An 18,340-nucleotide genomic window follows, 5' to 3' on the forward strand; every position below is an offset into this window, starting at 1 on the left:
AAGGACTCGGAATAGGTGACCATGATGACCTGAGGTGGGAGCACAGACAAATTGACTGAGAATATGGACTACATGTGCGATGTCAGGTCTGGTCACTATGAGGTACACTAGACTGCTGACAATGTGACGATAGCGAGAGGGATCCTCAAGAGGAGTGCCATCAGTAGGACGCAACTGCAGATGAAGCTCCATAGGTGTAGCAGCAATGTGCGTGTCAGTGAGACCTTAGGGAAGAATCAAATCCTGAGTGTACTTTTGCTGGGAGATATAGTAACCATCATCGGTGTGCTCGACCTCAATCCTGAGAAAATAGCTGAGAGACCCCAAATCTGACATCTTGAATTATTCACTCAATTTTTTCTTAACAAAATCAATATACCCAACATCATCTCCAGTGATCATCATGTCATCTACATAAAGTAGAAGCAATGTATGACCATGCTCAGATGTATGAACGAAGAGTGCAGGGTCATGTTCACTAGGAGAAAAACCGGCAGCTTGAATCATAGAACTGAACTGCTCAAACCAGGCACGAGGGGCTTGCTTAAGCCCATAAAGAGCCTTTCGAAGACGACAAACATGAACTGATGGAACCTTCATACTTGGAGGTGGCTGCATATAAACTTCCTCATGTAAATCACCATGAAGGAAGGCATTCTTCACATCCATGTGGGAAATTTTCCATGAGCGAGTAGCAGCCACAACAATTAGAGTTCAAACTGAAGTCATGTGAGCAATAGGAGCAAACGTCTCATCATAATCTTTCCCATGAGACTGCTGAACACCTCTTGCAACAAGGCGAGCCTTATAGCGTTCCACAGAACTATTTGACTTGGTTTTAACCTTATACACCCATTTACAAGTGATAGGGACTGAACGAGGAGGTAATGATACCAAATCCCATGTACCAGTATGCTCTAAGGTTGCAAGCTCCTCAGACATAGCCAGTTGCCACTCAGGTGACACAACTGCCTCCTGATAGGTACTAGGCTCAGAAGCAGCCCCTGCATATAAGTCCTTTTTGTATCGCGTTTCTAGAGAAGAGTCGTCAGTGCAAGGATCAGTAGTACTGGCTAGAGGAGTAGAAGACAAAGGCATAGATGACTGCGTGTCACATGGAACTTTAGAACGGCGAGTATAATGGAAAGTACTGGCTGGAGGAGTAGAATAACGATGAGTGTAATGGAAAGGAAGACTATCTAGAGGTGGAGCTAGTGGAAGAGAGAAATGAGCTGGTGAGGAAGGAGATGAAACATGTGGTGGAGATGGTTCTGATGTTAGGACAGAGGAATGTTGTTCAGCTATGGACTCATCTAAAAAGATAGGTGGAAGTGAAAGAAACGAGGTAGACTCTAAAGAAGTTGAGGATGATGGTTTAGTGGAAGGGGAATAGGAGAAGGGTTGATCCTCAACAAAAGTGACATCGCGAGAAAAGCGAATGCGACAAGCAGAAGAATCATAGCAACGGTAGCTCTTATGTTCAAGACTATATCCAAGGAAGACACACTGAGCAGACAGAGCAGTCAACTTGGTACGCTCACGAGGTGCTAAAAGAACATAACAAGTACAAGCAAAGACACGGAGGTGGTCATATGTGGGAGAACCAAATAAAACCTCAGCAGGACACTTGCCCTCAAGGTGAGTAGAAGGTTGGAGATTGATAAGATAAACAACAGTTGAGATAGCTTCACCCCAAAAATGAGTGGGGACAAAGGAAGAAATCAAAAGGGTACGAGCTATCTCAACAATATGGCGATGCTTACACTCAGCAACACCATTTTGAGCATGGGCACCAGGGCATGAAAGCTGAGGGAGAGTACCCTCAGATGAGAGAAACTCGCGAAAAGCAGTAGATAGATAATCCCCCCCCCCCCCCCCCCCCCCGAGTCAGAACGAAAAACACGAACATCACTGGAAAACTGAGTATGGACCATATGTGCAAAAGCCTTATATATAGAAAACAACTCAGAATGATGCTTCATAAAATAGACCCAAGTATGTCGAGAGTGAGCATCAACAAATATGAGATAATGTTTGTGGCCACCTTTCAAAACAAAGGGGAGAAGGACCCCATACATTAGAGTGCACTAAATCAAAAGGATGACTAGAATGAGTAGTGTTGGAAGAGTATGGAAGATGTATTTGTTTCCCTAGCTTACAACCCTTACAGTGAAAACCAGTATCTATGGAAACATGACCCAAAACACCTTGTCGAACAAGGGTAGATAAACGAGAACCACACAAGTGACCTAAGCAATGGTGCCACTGGGCAAAAGAAAATGACGAAGTGGATCTTGATGTTGATGCAGCCATCCGGAACGCGGATGTGGTGGAAGCCGAAGGAAGGTGTAAGGTGTCAAGGATGTAGAGGGATGTGGATCCTCTACGGCGATGGCCAGTTCTAATGACCCTCTTGCTCTGACGGTCCTGCACATAACAAAATGAGTCATCAAAACCAACAAAGTAGTTCATATCAGCAAGCTAGCCAACAGACATAATATTCATGGACAACTCTGGAGCAAAGGATATGGCAGGAACATAAAACTTGGATGTGCAAAGAGAACCCTAATGAGTAATAGAACAAGGTGTACCATCAGCAGTCTGAACAGAGGCATCATCCCGCACTAGCTGGCAAGACACAAGCGGAGAGCGATCAGAGGTCACATGGAAAGAAGCTCCAGAGTCCAGAACCCAAGGCTGGGTTGCAGCAACAACGGGCTGAGAGAGAACAGATGTAGAAGCACCCCTCGCTTGCTGTTGATAAGGAGCCTGGGGTGCACGACACTGCTGATTGAGGGCCCGTCTAGCCTGAAACTCAGCTAACAGCTCTGGATGAAGCTTGAAACAACCATCTCTGTGGTGTCCTGCCTTCTTACAGAATGAGCAGACGATAGCTGAAGGTGTGGCCTTGGAGGCACCTGGCCGCTGAGGAAAAGCCAGAACACTAGTGTGTAGAGTCTGCGTAGAAGTAGCCTCAAGAGAATGGAGACGAGTATCCTCAGCGATCAAGCTAGCAAGTGCCTCTTTCAAGGGGGGATGAGTCGTACGACCAAGCAATTGAGTGCGAATGTTCTCAAAGTCTTGCTTGAGACCCATCACAAACTAAAACATGAGAGTCTGATGGTCATACTTTTCCTTTGCCGCACATGACTCACAACCAGAATTACCCTTTGGAACCATGGAACCTAGCTGCCCAGTGATGCGAGTGAAAGCTCCATAGTACTCTTCTATGGACATGTCTTCTGGCTGCCGAGTGTTGTGTAATTTCTGAAACTAGGAGAAATGAAGTGCACTGCTGGGCTGAAGGTAGCACTGTGATGTCTACTACACAACCTTCTTCTTGTAGACGTTGTTGGGCCTCCAAGTGCAGAGGTTTGTAGGACAGTAGCAAATTTCCCTCAAGTGGATGACTTAAGGTTTATCAATCTGTAGGAGGCGTAGGATGAAGATGGTCTCTCTCAAGCAACCCTGCAACCAAATAACAAAGAGTCTCTTGTGTCCCCAACACACCCAATACAATGGTAAATTGTATAGGTGCACTAGTTCGGCGAAGATATGGTGATACAAGTGGTATATGGATGGTAGATAAAGGTTTTTGTAATCTGAAAATATAAAAACAGCAAGGTAACTAATGATAAATGTGAGCACAAACTGTATTGCAATGCGTTGAAACAAGGCCTAGGGTTCATACTTTCACTAGTGCAAGTTCCCTCAACAATAATAACATAATTGGATCACATAACTGAAGGAAATATGCCCTAGAGGCAATAATAAAGTTATTATTTATTTCCTTATATCATGATAAATGTTTATTATTCATGCTGGAATTGTATTAACCGTAAAAATAATACATGTGTGAATACATAGACAAACAAAGTGTCACTAGTATGCCTCTACTTGACTAGCTCGTTGAATCAAAGATGGTTCAGTTTCCTAGCCATAGACATGAGTTGTCATTTGATTAATGAGGTCACATCAGTAGAGAATGATGTGATTGACTTGACCCATTCCGTTAGCATAGCACTTGATCGTTTAGTTTGTTGCTATTGCTTTCTTCATGACTTATACATGTTCCTATGACTATGAGATTATGCAGCTCCCGTTTATTGGAGGAACACTTTGTGTGCTACCAAACATCACAACGTAACTGGGTGATTATAAAGGTGCACTACAGGTGTCTTCGAAGATACTTGTTGGGTTGGCGTATTTCGAGATTAGGATTTGTCACTCCGATTGTCGGAGAGGTATCTCTGGGCCCTCTCGTTAATGCACATCACTTAAGCCTTGCAAGCATTGCAACTAATGAGTTAGTTGCGGGATGATGTGTTATGGAACGAGTAAAGAGACTTGCCGGTAACGAGATTGAACTAGGTATTGAGATACCAACGATCAAATCTCGGGCAAGTAACATACCGATGACAAAGGGAACAACGTATCTTGTTATGCTGTTTGACCAATAAAGATCTTCATAGAATATGTAGGAACCAATATGAGCATCCAGGTTCCGCTATTGGTTATTGACCGGAGACATGTCTCGGTCATGTCTACATAGTTCTCGAACCCGTAGGGTCCGCACGCTTAAAGTTTCGGTGACGATTTGTATTATGAGTTATGTGATTTGATGTACCGAAGGTAGTTTCGAGTCCCGGATGAGATCAGGGACATGATGAGGAGTCTCGAAATGGTCGAGACGTAAAGATCAATATATTGGATGACTATATTCGGACATCGGAAAGGTTCCGAGTGATTCGGGTATTTTTCGGAGTACCGGGGAGTTACGGGAATACAAGGAAGTAGTATTGGGCCTTAATGGGCCTTAGTGGGAAGGAGAGGCAGCAGCCAGGAGGTGGCACGCGCCCCTCCCAAGCCCAGTCCGATTTGGACAAGGGGTTTGGGGTGCGGCCCCCCTCTCCCTTCCTTCTCCACTCCCCTCCTTCCCCCCTTCTCCTTGTTGGACTAGGAAAGGAGGAAACCTACTCCTACTAGGAGTAGGAATCCTACTCCCTTGGCGCGCCCCTCCTAGGGCTGGCCTCCTCCTCCCTTGCTCCTTTATATACAGGGGCAGGGGGCACCCCAAGACACACAAGTTGATCTGTTGATCTCTCCCAGCCATGTGCGGTGCCCCCCTCCACCATATTCCACCTTGATCATATCGTAGCGGTGCTTAGGTGAAGCCCCGCGTCAGTAGCAACATCATCACCGTCATCACGCCGTCGTGCTGACATAACTCTCCCGTGAAGCTCTGCTGGATCGGAGTTCGCGGGACGTCATCGAGCTGAACGTGTGCTGAACTCGGAGGTGCCGTGCGTTCGGTACTTGGATCAGTCGGATCGTGAAGACGTACGACTACATCAACCGTGTTGTGCTTCCGCTTTCGGTCTACGAGGGTACGTGGACACACTCTCCCCCTCGTTGCTATGCATCACCATGATCTTGCGTGTGCGTAGGAAATTTTGAAATTGCTACGTTCCCCAACAGTGGCATCCGAGCCAGGTTTTATGCGTAGATGTCATATGCACGAGTAGAACACAAGTGAGTTGTGGGTGATTTAAGTCATACTGCTTACCAGCATGTCATACTTTGGTTCGGCGGCATTGTTGGATGAAGCGGCCCGGACCGACATTACGCGTACGCTTACGCGAGACTGGTTCTACCGACGTGCTTTGCACACAGGTGGCTGGCGGGTGTCAATTTCTCCAACTTTAGTTGAACCGAGTGTGGCTACGCTCGGTCCTTGCGAAGGTTAAAACAACACCAACTTGACAAACTATCGTTGTGGTTTTGATGTGTAGGTAAGAACGGTTCTTGCTAAGCCCGTAGCAACCACGTAAAATTTGCAACAACAAAGTAGAGGACGCCTAACTTGTTTTTGCAGGGAATGTTGTGATGTGATATGGTTAAGACATGATGCTAAATTTTATTGTATGAGATGATCATGTTTTGTAACCGAGTTATCGGCAACTGGCAGGAGCCATATGGTTGTCGCTTTATTGTATGCAATGCAATCGCCCTGTAATGCTTTACTTTATCACTAAGCGGTAGCGATAGTCATAGAAGCATAAGGTTGGCGAAACGACAACGATGCTATGATGGAGATCAAGGTGTCACGCCGGTGACGACGGTGATCATGACGATGCTTCGGAGTGGAGATCACAAGCACAAGATGATGATGGCCATATCATATCACTTATATTGATTGCATGTGATGTTTATATTTTATGCATCTTATCTTGCTTTGATTGACGGTAGCATTATAAGATGACCCCTCACTAAATTATCAAAGTATAAGTGTTCTCCTTGAGTATGCACCATTGCGAAAGTTCTTCGTGCTGAGACACCACGTGATGATCGGGTGTGATAGGCTCTACGTTCAAATACAACGGGTGCAAAACAGTTGCACACGCGGAATACTCAGGTTAAACTTGACGAGCCTAGCATATAACAGATATGTCCTCGGAATATGGAGACCGAAAGGTCGAGCGTGAATCATATAGTAGATATGATCAACATAGTGATGTTCACCATTGAAACTACTCCATCTCACATGATGATCGGACATGGTTTAGTTGATATGGATCACGTGATCACTTAGAGGATTAGAGGGATGCCTATCTAAGTGGGAGTTCTTATGTAATATGATTAATTGAACTTAAATTTATCATGAACTTAGTCCTGGTAGTATTAGCATATCTATGTTGTAGATCAAAAGCTCGCGTTTAGCTCCCCTGTTTTATTTTTGATATGTTCCTAGAGAAAACTAAGTTGAAAGATGTTAGTAGCAAGGATGCTGATTGGATCCGTGATCTAAGGTTTAACCTCATTGCTGCACAGAAGAATTATGTCCTTGATGCACCGCTAGGTGACAAACCTATTGCAGGAGCAGATACAGATGTTATGAACGTTTGGCTAGCTCAATATGATGACTACTTGATAGTTTAGTGCACCATGCTTAAACGACTTAGAATCGGGACTTCAAAGATGTTTAGAACATCATGGACCATATGAGATGTTCCAGGAGTTTAAGTTAATATTTCAAGTAAATACCCGAGTTGAGAGATATGAAGTCTCTAACAAGTTCTATAGCTAAAAGATGGAGGAGAATAGCTCAAGCAGTGAGCATGTGCTCAAATTGTCTGGGTACTACAACTGCTCGAATCAAGTGGGAGTTAATCTTCCAGAAAAAATAGTGATAGACAAAATTCTCTAGTCACCATCACCAAGACAGTAGAACTTCGTGATGAACTATAATATGCAAGGGATAACGGAAACGATTCCCAAGCTCTTCGTGATGCTGAAATCGACGAAGGTAGAAATCAAGAAAAGCATCAAGTGTTGATGGTAAACAAATCCACTATTTTCAAATAAAGGGACAAAGGGAAGAAAGGGAACTTCAAGAAGAACGGCAAACAAGTTGCTGCTCAAGTGAAAAAACCCAAGTTTGGACCTAAGCCTGAAACTGAGTGCTTCTACTACAAAGGGACTGGTCATTGGAAGTGGAACTACCCCAAGTAATTGACGGATAAGAAGGATGGCAAAGTGAACATAGGTACATTTGATATACATGTTATTGATGTGTACTTTACTAATGTTTATAGCAACCACTCAGTATTTGATACTAGTTCAGTTGCTAAGAATAGTAACTCGAAACGGGAGTTGCAGAATGAACAGAGACTAGTTAAGGGTGAAGTGACAATGTGTATTGGAAATGGTTCCAAGATTGATATGATCATCATCGCACACTCCCTATACTTCCGGGATTAGTGTTAAACCTAAAATAAATGTTATTTAGTGTTTGCGTTGAGCATAAATGTGATTGATCATGTTTATTGCAATACGGTTATTCATGTAAGTTAGAGAATAATTGTTGTTCTGTTTACATGAATAAAACCTTCTATGGTCATACACCCAATGAAAATGGTTTGTTGGATCTCGATCGTGGTGATACACATTTTCATAATATTGAAGCCAAAAGATGCAAAGTTAATAATGATAGTGCAACTTATTTGTGGCACTGCCGTTTAGGTCATATTGGTGTAAAGCGCATGAAGAAAATCCATGCTGATGGGCTTTTGGAATCACGTGATTATGAATCAGTTGAAGCTTGCGAACCATGCCTCATTGGTAAGATGACTAAGACACCGTTCTCCGGAACAATGGAGCGAGCAATAGATTTGTTGGAAATCATACATACTGATGTATCTGGTCCGATGAATATTGAGGCTCGCGGCAGGTATCATTATTTTCTGATCTTCACAGATGATTTGAGCAGATATGAGTATATCTACTTGATGAAACACAAGTCTGAAACATTTGAAAAGTTCAAAGAATTTCAGAGTGAAGTGGAGAATCATCGTAAGAAAAATAAAAGTTTCTATGATATGATCGCAGAAGTAAAATATTTGAGTTACGAGTTTGGCCTTCAGTTAAAACAATGTGAAATAGTTTCACTACTCACGCCACCTAGAACACCACAGTGTAATGGTGTGTCCGAACGTCGTAACCGTACTTTATTAGATATGGTGCGATCTATGATGTCTTTTACCGATTTACCACTATCATTTTGGGGTTATGCATTAGAGACAACTACATTCACGTTAAATAGGGCACCATCTAAATCCGTTGAGACGACACTGTATGAACTATGGTTTGGCAAGAAACCTAAGCTGTCGTTTCTTAAAGTTTGAGGTTGCAATGCTTATGTGAAAAAGTTTCAACCTGATAAGCTCAAACCCAAATCGGAGAAGTGCGTCTTCATAGGATACCCAAAAGAAAATGTTGGGTACACCTTCTATCACAGATCCAAAGGCAAGATATTCATTGCTGAGAATGGATCCTTTCTAGAGAAGGAGTTTCTCTCGAAAGAAGTGAGTGGGGGGAAAGTAGAACTTGATGAGGTAACTGTACCTGCTCCCTTATTGGAAAGTAGTTCATCACAGAAATCTGTTCCTATGACTTCTACACCAATTAGTGAGGAAGCTAATGATGATGATCATGTAACCCCAGATCAAGTTACTACCAAAACCTCGTAGGTAAACCAGAGTGAGATCCGCACCAGAGTGGTACGGTAATCCTGTTCTGGAGGTCATGTTACTTGACCATGACGAGCCTACGAACTATGAGGAAGCGATGATGAGCCCAGATTCCGCGAAATGGCTTGAGGCTATGAAATCTGAGATGAGATCCATGTATGAGAACAAAGTATGGACTTTGATTGACTTTCCCAATGATCGACGAGCCATTGAGATTAAATGGATCTTCAAGAGGAAGACAGACGCTGATAGTAGTGTTACTATCTACAAAGCTAGAATTGTCGCAAAAAGGTTTTCGACAAGTTCAAGGTGTTGACTACGATGGGAGTTTCTCACTCGTATCTATGCTTAAGTCTGTCCGAATCATGTTAGCAATTACCGCATTTTATGAAATCTGGCAAATCGATAAACAAAACTGCATTCCTTAATGGATTTATTAAAGAAGAGTTGTATATGATGCAACCAGAAGGTTTTGTCAATCCTAAAGGTACTAACAAAATATGCAAGCTCCAGCGATCCATCTATGGACTGGTGCAAGCATCTCGGAGTTGGAATATACGCTTTGATAAGTTGATCAAAGCATATAGTTTTATACAGACTTGCAGTGAAGCCTGTATTTACAAAAAAGTGAGTGGGAGCACTACAACATTTCTGATAAGTATATGTGAATGACATATTGTTGATCAGAGATAATGTAGAATTATTCTGCAAAGCATAAAGTAATGTTTGAAAGGAGTTTTTCAAAGAAAGACCTCGGTGAAGCTGCTTACATATTAAGCATCAAGATCTATAGAGATAGATCAAGATGCTTGATAAGTTTTTCAATGAGTACATACATTGACAAGATTTTGAAGTAGTTCAAAATGGAACAGTCAAAGAAGGAGTTCTTGCCTGTGTTACAAGGTGTGAAGTTGAGTAAGACTCAAAACCCGACCACGGCAGAAGATAGAGAGAGAATGAAAGTCATTCCCTATGCCTCAGCCATAGGTTCTATAAAGTATGCCATGCTGTGTACCAGACCTATTGTATACCCTGCCCTGAGTTTGGCAAGGGAGTACAATAGTGATCTAGGAGTAGATCATTGGACATTGGTCAAAATTATCCTTAGTAGAATAAGGATATGTTTCTCAATTATGGAGGTGACAAAAGGTTCGTCGTAAAGGGTTACGTCGATGCAAGTTTTGACACGGATCTAGATGACTCAAAGTCTCAATCTGGATACATATTGAAAGTGGGAGCAATTAGCTAGAGTAGCTCCGTGCAGAGCATTGTTGACATAGAAATTTGCAAAATACATACGGATCTGAATGTGGCAGACCCGTTGACTAAACTTCCCTCACAAGCAAAACATGATCACACCTTAGTACTCTTTGGGTATTAATCACATAGTGATGTGAACTAGATTATTGACTCTAGTAAACCCTTTGGGTGTTGGTCACATGAAGATGTGAACTATGGGTGTTAATCACATGGTGATGTGAACTATTGATGTTAAATCACATAGCGATGTGAACTAGATTATTGACTCTAGTGCAAGTGGGAGACTGAAGGAAATATGCCCTAGAGGCAATAATAAAGTTATTATTTATTTCCTTATTTCATGATAAATGTTTATTATTTATGCTATAATTGTATTAACCGGAAACATAATACGTGTGTGAATACATAGACAAACAGAGTGTCACTAGTATGCCTCTACTTGACAAGCTCGTTGAATCAAAGATGGTTAAGTTCCCTAGCCATAGACATGAGTTGTCATTTGATTAACGGGGTCACATCATTAGAGAATGATGTGATTGACTTGGCCCATTCTGTTAGCATAGCACTTGTTCGTTTAGTTAGTTGCTATTGCTTTCTTCATGACTTATACATGTTCCTATGACTATGAGATTATGCAACTCCCGTTTATTGGAGGAACACTTTGTGTGCTACCAAACATCACAACGTAACTGGGTGATTATAAAGGTGCTTTACAGGTGTCTCCGAAGGTACTTGTTGGGTTGGCGTATTTCGAGATTAGGATTTGTCACTCCGATTGTCGGAGAGGTATCTCTGGGCCCTCTTGGTAATGCACATCACTTAAGCCTTGCAAGCATTGCAACTAATGAGTTAGTTGTGGGATGATGTGTTACGGAACGAGTAAAGAGACTTGCCGATAACGAGATTGAACTAGGTATTGAGATACTGATGATCGAATCTCGGGAAAGTAACATACCGATGACAAAGGGAACAACATATGTTGTTAAGCTGTTTGACCGATAAAGATCTTCATAGAATATGTAGGAACCAATATGAGCATCCAGGTTCTGCTATTGGTTATTGACCGGAGACATGTCTCAGTCATGTCTACATAGTTCTCGAACCCGTAAGGTCCGCACGCTTAAAGTTTCGGTGACGATTTGTACTATGAGTTATGTGATTTGATGTACCGAAGGTAGTTTGCAGTCCCGGATGAGATCGGGGACATGACGAGGAGTCTCAAAATGGTCGAGACGTAAAGATCGATATATTGGACGACTATATTCGGACATCGGAAAGGTTCCGAGTGATTCGGGTATTTTTTGGAGTACCGGGGAGTTATGAGAATACGGGGAAGTAGTATTGGGCCTTAATGGGCCTTAGTGGGAAGGAGAGGTAGCAGCCAGGAGGTGGCGCGCACCCCTCCCAAGCCCAGTCCGATTTGGACAAGGGGTTTGGGGCGCGGCCCCCCTCTCCCTTCCTTCTCCACTCCCCTCCTTTCCCCCCTTCTCCTAGTTGGACTAGGAAAGGAGGAAACCTACTGCTACTAGGAGTAGGAATCCTACTCCCTTGGCGCGCCCCTCCTAGGGCCGGCCTCCTCCTCCCTTCCTCCTTTATATACGGGGAAGGGGCACCCCAAGACACACAAGTTGATCTGTTGATCTCTCCCAGCCATGTGCGATGCTCCCCTCCACCATATTCCACCTCGGTCATATCATAGCGGTGCTTAGGCGAAGCCCTGCGTCGGCAACAACATCATCACCATCATCACGCCGTCGTGTTGACGGAACTCTCCCGTGAAGCTCTGCTGGATCGGAGTTCGCGGGATGTCATCGAGCTGAACGTGTGCTGAACTCGGAGGTGCCATGCGTTCGGTACTTGGATTGGTCGGATCGTGAAGAGGTACGACTACATCAACTGCGTTGTGCTAACGCTTCCGCTTTCGGTCTACGAGGGTACGTGGACACACTCTCCCCCCTCGTTGCTATGCATCACCATGATCTTGCATGTGCGTAGGAAATTTTGAAATTACTACGTTCCCCAACAGAAACCACCTCAAAGTTATTCTTTCCAATCAATCCGTTGGGCTATTCCTATAAGTGTCACAAACAGCCCTAGAGTTTGTACTAGAATAACACCTTAAGACACAAATAAACCAAAACCCTAATGTCACCTAGATACTCCGATGTCACCTCAAGTATCCGTGGGTATGATTATACGATATGCATCACACAATCTCAGACTCATCTATTCAACCAACACATAGAACCTCAAAGAGTTCCCCAAAGTTTCTACCGGAGAGTCAAGACGAAAACGTGTGCCAACCCCTATGCATAGGTTCATGGGCGGAACCCGCAAGTTGATCACCAAAACATACATCAAGTGGATCAATAGAATACCCCACTGTCACCACGGGTATCCCACGCAAGACATACATCAAGTGTTCTCAAATCCTTAAAAACTCAATCCGATAAGATAACTTCAAAGGGAAAACTCAATCCATTACAAGAGAGTAGAGGGGGAGAAACATCATAAGATCCAACTATAATAGCAAAGCTCGCGATACATCAAGATCGTACCACCTCAAGAACATGAGAGAGAGAGAGATCAAACACATAGCTACAGATACATACCCTCAGCCCCGAGGGAGAACTGCTCCCTCCTCGTCATGGAGAGCACCGGGATGATGAAGATGGCCACCGGAGAGGGATACCCCCCTCCGGTAGGGTGTCGGAACGGGTCTAGATTGGTTTTCAGTGGCTACGGAGGCTTCTGGCGGTGGAACTCCCGATCTATTGTCCTCCCCAAAGTTTTTAGGGTATATGGGTATATATGAGAGGAAGAAGTACGTCGGTAGACCTCTGAGCTGTCCACTAGGTAGGGGGTGCGCCCAGGGGGGTGGGCGCGCCCCCACCCTCGTGGGTAGCCCAGGACTCTCCTGGTCCATCTTCGATACTCCGTGGGCTTCTTCTGGTCCAAATATAAGTTCTGTGAAGTTTCAGGTCAATTGGACTCCGTTTGATTTTCCTTTTCTGCGATACTATAAAACAAGGAAAAAACAGAAACTGGCACTGGGTTCTAGGTTAATAGGTTAGTCCCAAAAATCATATAAAATAGCATATAAATGCATATAAAACATCAAAGGTTGATAATATAATAGCATGGAACAATCAAAAATTATAGATATGTTGGAGACGTATCAGCATCCCCAAGCTTAATTCCTGCTCGTCCTCGAGTAGGTAAATGATAAAAATAGAATTTTTTGATGTGGAATGCTAGCGAACATATTTATCCATGTAATTCTCTTTATCGTGGCAAGAATATTCAGATCCATAAGATTCTAGACAAAAGTTTAATATTGACATAAAAATAATAATACTTCAAGCATACTAACAAAGCAATTATGTCTTCTCAAAATAACATGGCCAAAGAAAGTTATCCCTACAAAATCATATAGTCTGGCTATGCTCCATCTTCACCACACAAAGTATTTAAATCATACACAACCCCGATGACAAGCCAAGCAATTGTTTCATACTTTTGATGTTCTCAAACCTTTTCAATCTTCACGCAATACATGAGCGTGAGCCATGGATATCGCACTATAGGTGGAATAGAATGGTGGTTGTGGAGAAGAAAAAACGAGAAGATAGTCTCACATCAACTAGGTGTATCAACGGGCTATGGAGATGCCCATCGATAGATATCAATGTGAGTGAGTTGGGATTGCCATGCAATGGATGCCCTAGAGCTATAAGTGTATGAAAGCTCAACAAAAGAAACTAGTGGGTGTGCATCCAACTTGCTTGCTCATGAAGACCTAGGGCATTTTCAGGAAACCCATCATTGGAATATACAAGCCAAGTTCTATAATGAAAGATTCCCACTAGTATATGAAAGTGACAACATAGGAGACTCTCTATCATGAAGATCATGGTGCTACTTTGAAGCACAAGTGTGGTAAAAGGATAGTAGCACTGCCCCTTCTCTCATTTTCTCTCATTTTTTATATTTTTTATTTTTTGGGCATTTTCTCTTTTTTATGGCCTCTTTTTTTTCTCTTTTTTTATTTTTCGTCCGGAGTCTCATCCTGACTTATGGGGGAATCATAGTCTTCATCATCCTTTCCTCACATGGGACAATGCTCTAATAATGATGATCATCACACTTTTATTTTCTTACAACTCAAGAATTACAACTCGATACTTAGAACAAAATATGACTCTATATGAATGCCTCCGCCGGTGTACCGAGATGTGCAATGACTCATGAGTGACATGTATGACAGAATTATGCATGGTGGCTTTGCCACAAATACGATGTCATCTACATGATCATGCATAGCAATATGACAATGATGGAGTGTGTCATAATAAACGGAACGGTGGAAAGTTACATGGCAATATATCTCGGAATGGCTATGGAAATGCCATGATAGGTAGGTATGGTGGCTGTTTTGAGGAAGGTATATGGTGGGTTTAAGGTACCGGCGAAAGTTGCGCGGTACTAGAGAGGCTAGCAATGGTGGAAGGGTGAGAGTGCGTATAATCCATGGACTCAACATTAATCATAAAGAACTCACATACTTATTGAAAAAATCTATTAGTTGTCAAAACAAAGTACTACACGCATGCTCCTAGGGGGATAGATTGGTAGGAAAATACCATCGCTCGTCCCCGACCGCCACTCATAAGGAAGACAATCAATAAATAAATCATGCTCCGACTTCATCACATAACGGTTCACCATACGTGCATGCTACGGGAATCACAAACTTTAACACAAGTATCTCTCAAATTCAGAACTACTGACTAGCATGACTCTAATATTACCATCCTCATATCTCAAAACAATCATCAAGTATCAAACTTCTCACAGTATTCAATGCACTTTATATGAAAGTTTTTATTATATCCCTCTTGGATGCCCATCATATTAGGACTAAATTCATAACCAAAGCAAATTACCATGCTGTTTAGAGACTCTCAAAATGATATAAGTGAAGCACTAGAGCAACAACAAACTACTCCGAAAGATAAAAGTGAAGATCATTGAGTAGTTGAATAATTATGCCACTATGTTAAGACTGTCTAACATTTAAGAATTTCAGATCTTGGTATTTTATTCAAACAGCAAACAAAACTAAATAAAATAAAATGACGCTCCAAGCAAAACACATATCATGTGGCGAATAAAAATATAGCTCCAAGTAAAGTTACCGATGAACGAAGACGAAAGAGGGGATGCCATCCGGGGCATCCCCAAGCTTAGGCTTTTTGTTGTCCTTGAATATTACCTTGGGGTGCCTTGGGCATCCTCAATCTTCGTCTCTTGCCACTCCTTATTCCATAGTCCATCAAATCTTTACCCAAAACTTGAAAACTTCACAACACAAAACTTAACAGAAAACTCGTGAGCTCCGCTAGCGAAAGAAAACAAGACACCACTTCAAGGTACTGTAATGAACTCATTCTTTATTTATATTGGTGTTAAACCTACTTTATTCCAACTTCTCTATGGTTTATAAACAATTTTACTAGCCATAGATTCATCAAAATAAGCAAACAACACACGAAAAACAGAATCTGTCAAAAACAGAACAGTCTGTAGTAATCTGTAACTAACGCAAACTTATGGAACCCCAAAAATTCTAAAATAAATTTCTGGACGTGCGGAATTTATATATTAATCATCTGAAAAAATAATTAACTAAATATCACTCTCCAATAAAAAATGGCATCAATTCGCGTGAGCGCTAAAGTTTCTGTTTTTTTTTACAGCAAGATCAACAAGACTTTCCCCAAGTCTTCCCAACGGTTCTACTTGGCACAAAAACTAATTAAAACATAAAAACTCAATGTAACAGATGATAGATAAATTATTTATTAGTAAACATGAGCGAAAATCAAGGAACAAAAATAAAGTTGGGTTGCCTCCCAACAAGCGCTATCGTTTAACGCCCCTAGCTAGGCATGATGATTTCAATGATGCTCACATAAAAGATAAGAATTGCAACATAAAGAGAGCATCATGAAGAATATGACTAGCACATTTAAGTCTAACCCACTTCCTATGCATAGGGATTTTGTGATCAAACAACTTGTGGGAACAAGAATCAACTTGCATAGGAAAGCAAAACAAGCATAACTTCAAGATTTTAAGCACATACAGAGGAAACTTGGTATTATTGCAATTACTACAAGCATATATTCCTCCCTCATAATAATTTTAAGTAGAATCATGAATTAATTCCACAATATAACCATCACATAAATTATTCTTTTCATGATCTACAAGCATAGAATTTTTATTACTCTCCACATAAGCAAATTTCTTCTCATGAATAGTAGTGGGAGCAAACTCAACGAAATAGTTATCATGTGAGGCATAATCCAATTGAAAACTAAAATCATGATGAAAAGTTTCATGGTTATCATAATTCTTAATAGCATACAAGTCATCACAATAATCATCATAAATAGGGGGCATGCTCTCATCATAATAAATTTGCTCATCAAAACTTGGGGGACAAAAAATATCATCTCCATCAAACATAGCATCCCCAAGCTTGTGGCTTTGCATATCACTAGCATCATGGATATTCAAGGAATTCATACTAATAAAATTGCAATCATGCTCATCATTCAAATATTTAGTGCCAAATATTTTAATGCATTCTTCTTCTAACACTTTGGCACAATTTTCCTTTCCATCATACTCACGAAAGATATTAAAAAGATGAAGTGTATGAGGCAAACTCAATTCCATATTTTTTAGTTTTCTTTTATAAACTAAACTAGTGCTAAAACAAGAAACAAAAAGATTCGATTGCAAGATCTAAAGATATACCTTCAAGCGCTAACCTCCCCGGTAACGGCGCCAGAAAAGAGCTTGATGTCTACTACACAACCTTCTTCTTGTAGACGTTGTTGGGACTCTAAGTGCAGTGGTTTGTAGGATAGTAGCAAATTTCCCTCAAGTGGATGACCTAAGGTTCATCAATTCGTAGGAGGCATAGGATGAAGATGGTCTCTCTCAAGCAACCCTGCAACCAAATAACAAAGAGTCTCTTGTGTCCCCAACACACCCAATACAATGGTAAATTGTATAGCTGCACTAGTTCGGCGAAGAGATGGTGATACAAGTGGTATATGGATGATAGATAAAGGTTTTTGTAATATGAAAATATAAAAACAGCAAGGTAACTAATGATAAAAGTGAGCACAAACGGTATAGCAATGCGTTGAAACAAGGCCTAGGGTTTATACTTTCACTAGTGCAAGTTCCCTCAACAATAATAACATAATTAGATCACATAACTATCCCTCAACATGCAACAAAGAGTCACTCCAAAGTCACTAATAGCGGAGAACGAACGAAGAGATTATGGTAGGGTATGAAACCTCCTCAAAGTTATTCTTTCCAATCAATCCGTTGGGATATTCCTATAAGTGTCACAAACAGCCCTGGAGTTCGTACTAGAATAACACCTTAAGACACAAATCAACCAAAACCCTAACATCACATAGATACTCCAATGTCACCTCAAGTATCCATGGGTATGATTATACAATATGCATCACACAATCTCAGATTCATCTATTCAACCAACACATAGACCCTCAAAGAGTGCCCCAAAGTTTCTACCGGAGAGTCAAGATGAAAACGTGTGCCACCCCTATGCATAGGTTCATGGGCAGAACCCGCAAGTTGATCACCAAAACATACATCAAGTGGATCAATAGAATACCCCACTGTCACCACGGGTATCCCACGCAAGACATACATCAAGTGTTCTCAAATCCTTAAAGACTCAATCCGATAAGATAACTTCAAAGGGAAAACTCAATCCATTACAAGAGAGTAGAGGGGGAGAAACATCATAAGATCCAACTATAATAGCAAAGCTCGCGATACATCAAGATCGTACCACCTCAAGAACACGAGAGAGAGAGAGATCAAACACATAGCTACTGGTACATACCCTCAGCCCCGAGGGAGAACTACTCCCTCCTCGTCATGGAGAGCACCAGGATGATGAAGATGGCCACCGGAGAGGGATTCCCCCCTCC

The 18,340-nt window shown here is 41.8% G+C and overlaps 1 pseudogene; it reads left to right on the top strand.

Annotated features, from left to right (window-relative positions):
• LOC123082766 (putative disease resistance protein RGA1) overlaps positions 1–18,340 on the top strand; it is a 29,538-nt pseudogene that overhangs the window by 3,795 nt on the left and 7,403 nt on the right.

The sequence above is a fragment of the Triticum aestivum genome, chromosome 4A (assembly GCF_018294505.1).
Source record: "Triticum aestivum cultivar Chinese Spring chromosome 4A, IWGSC CS RefSeq v2.1, whole genome shotgun sequence".
Classification (NCBI taxonomy): domain Eukaryota; kingdom Viridiplantae; phylum Streptophyta; class Magnoliopsida; order Poales; family Poaceae; genus Triticum; species Triticum aestivum.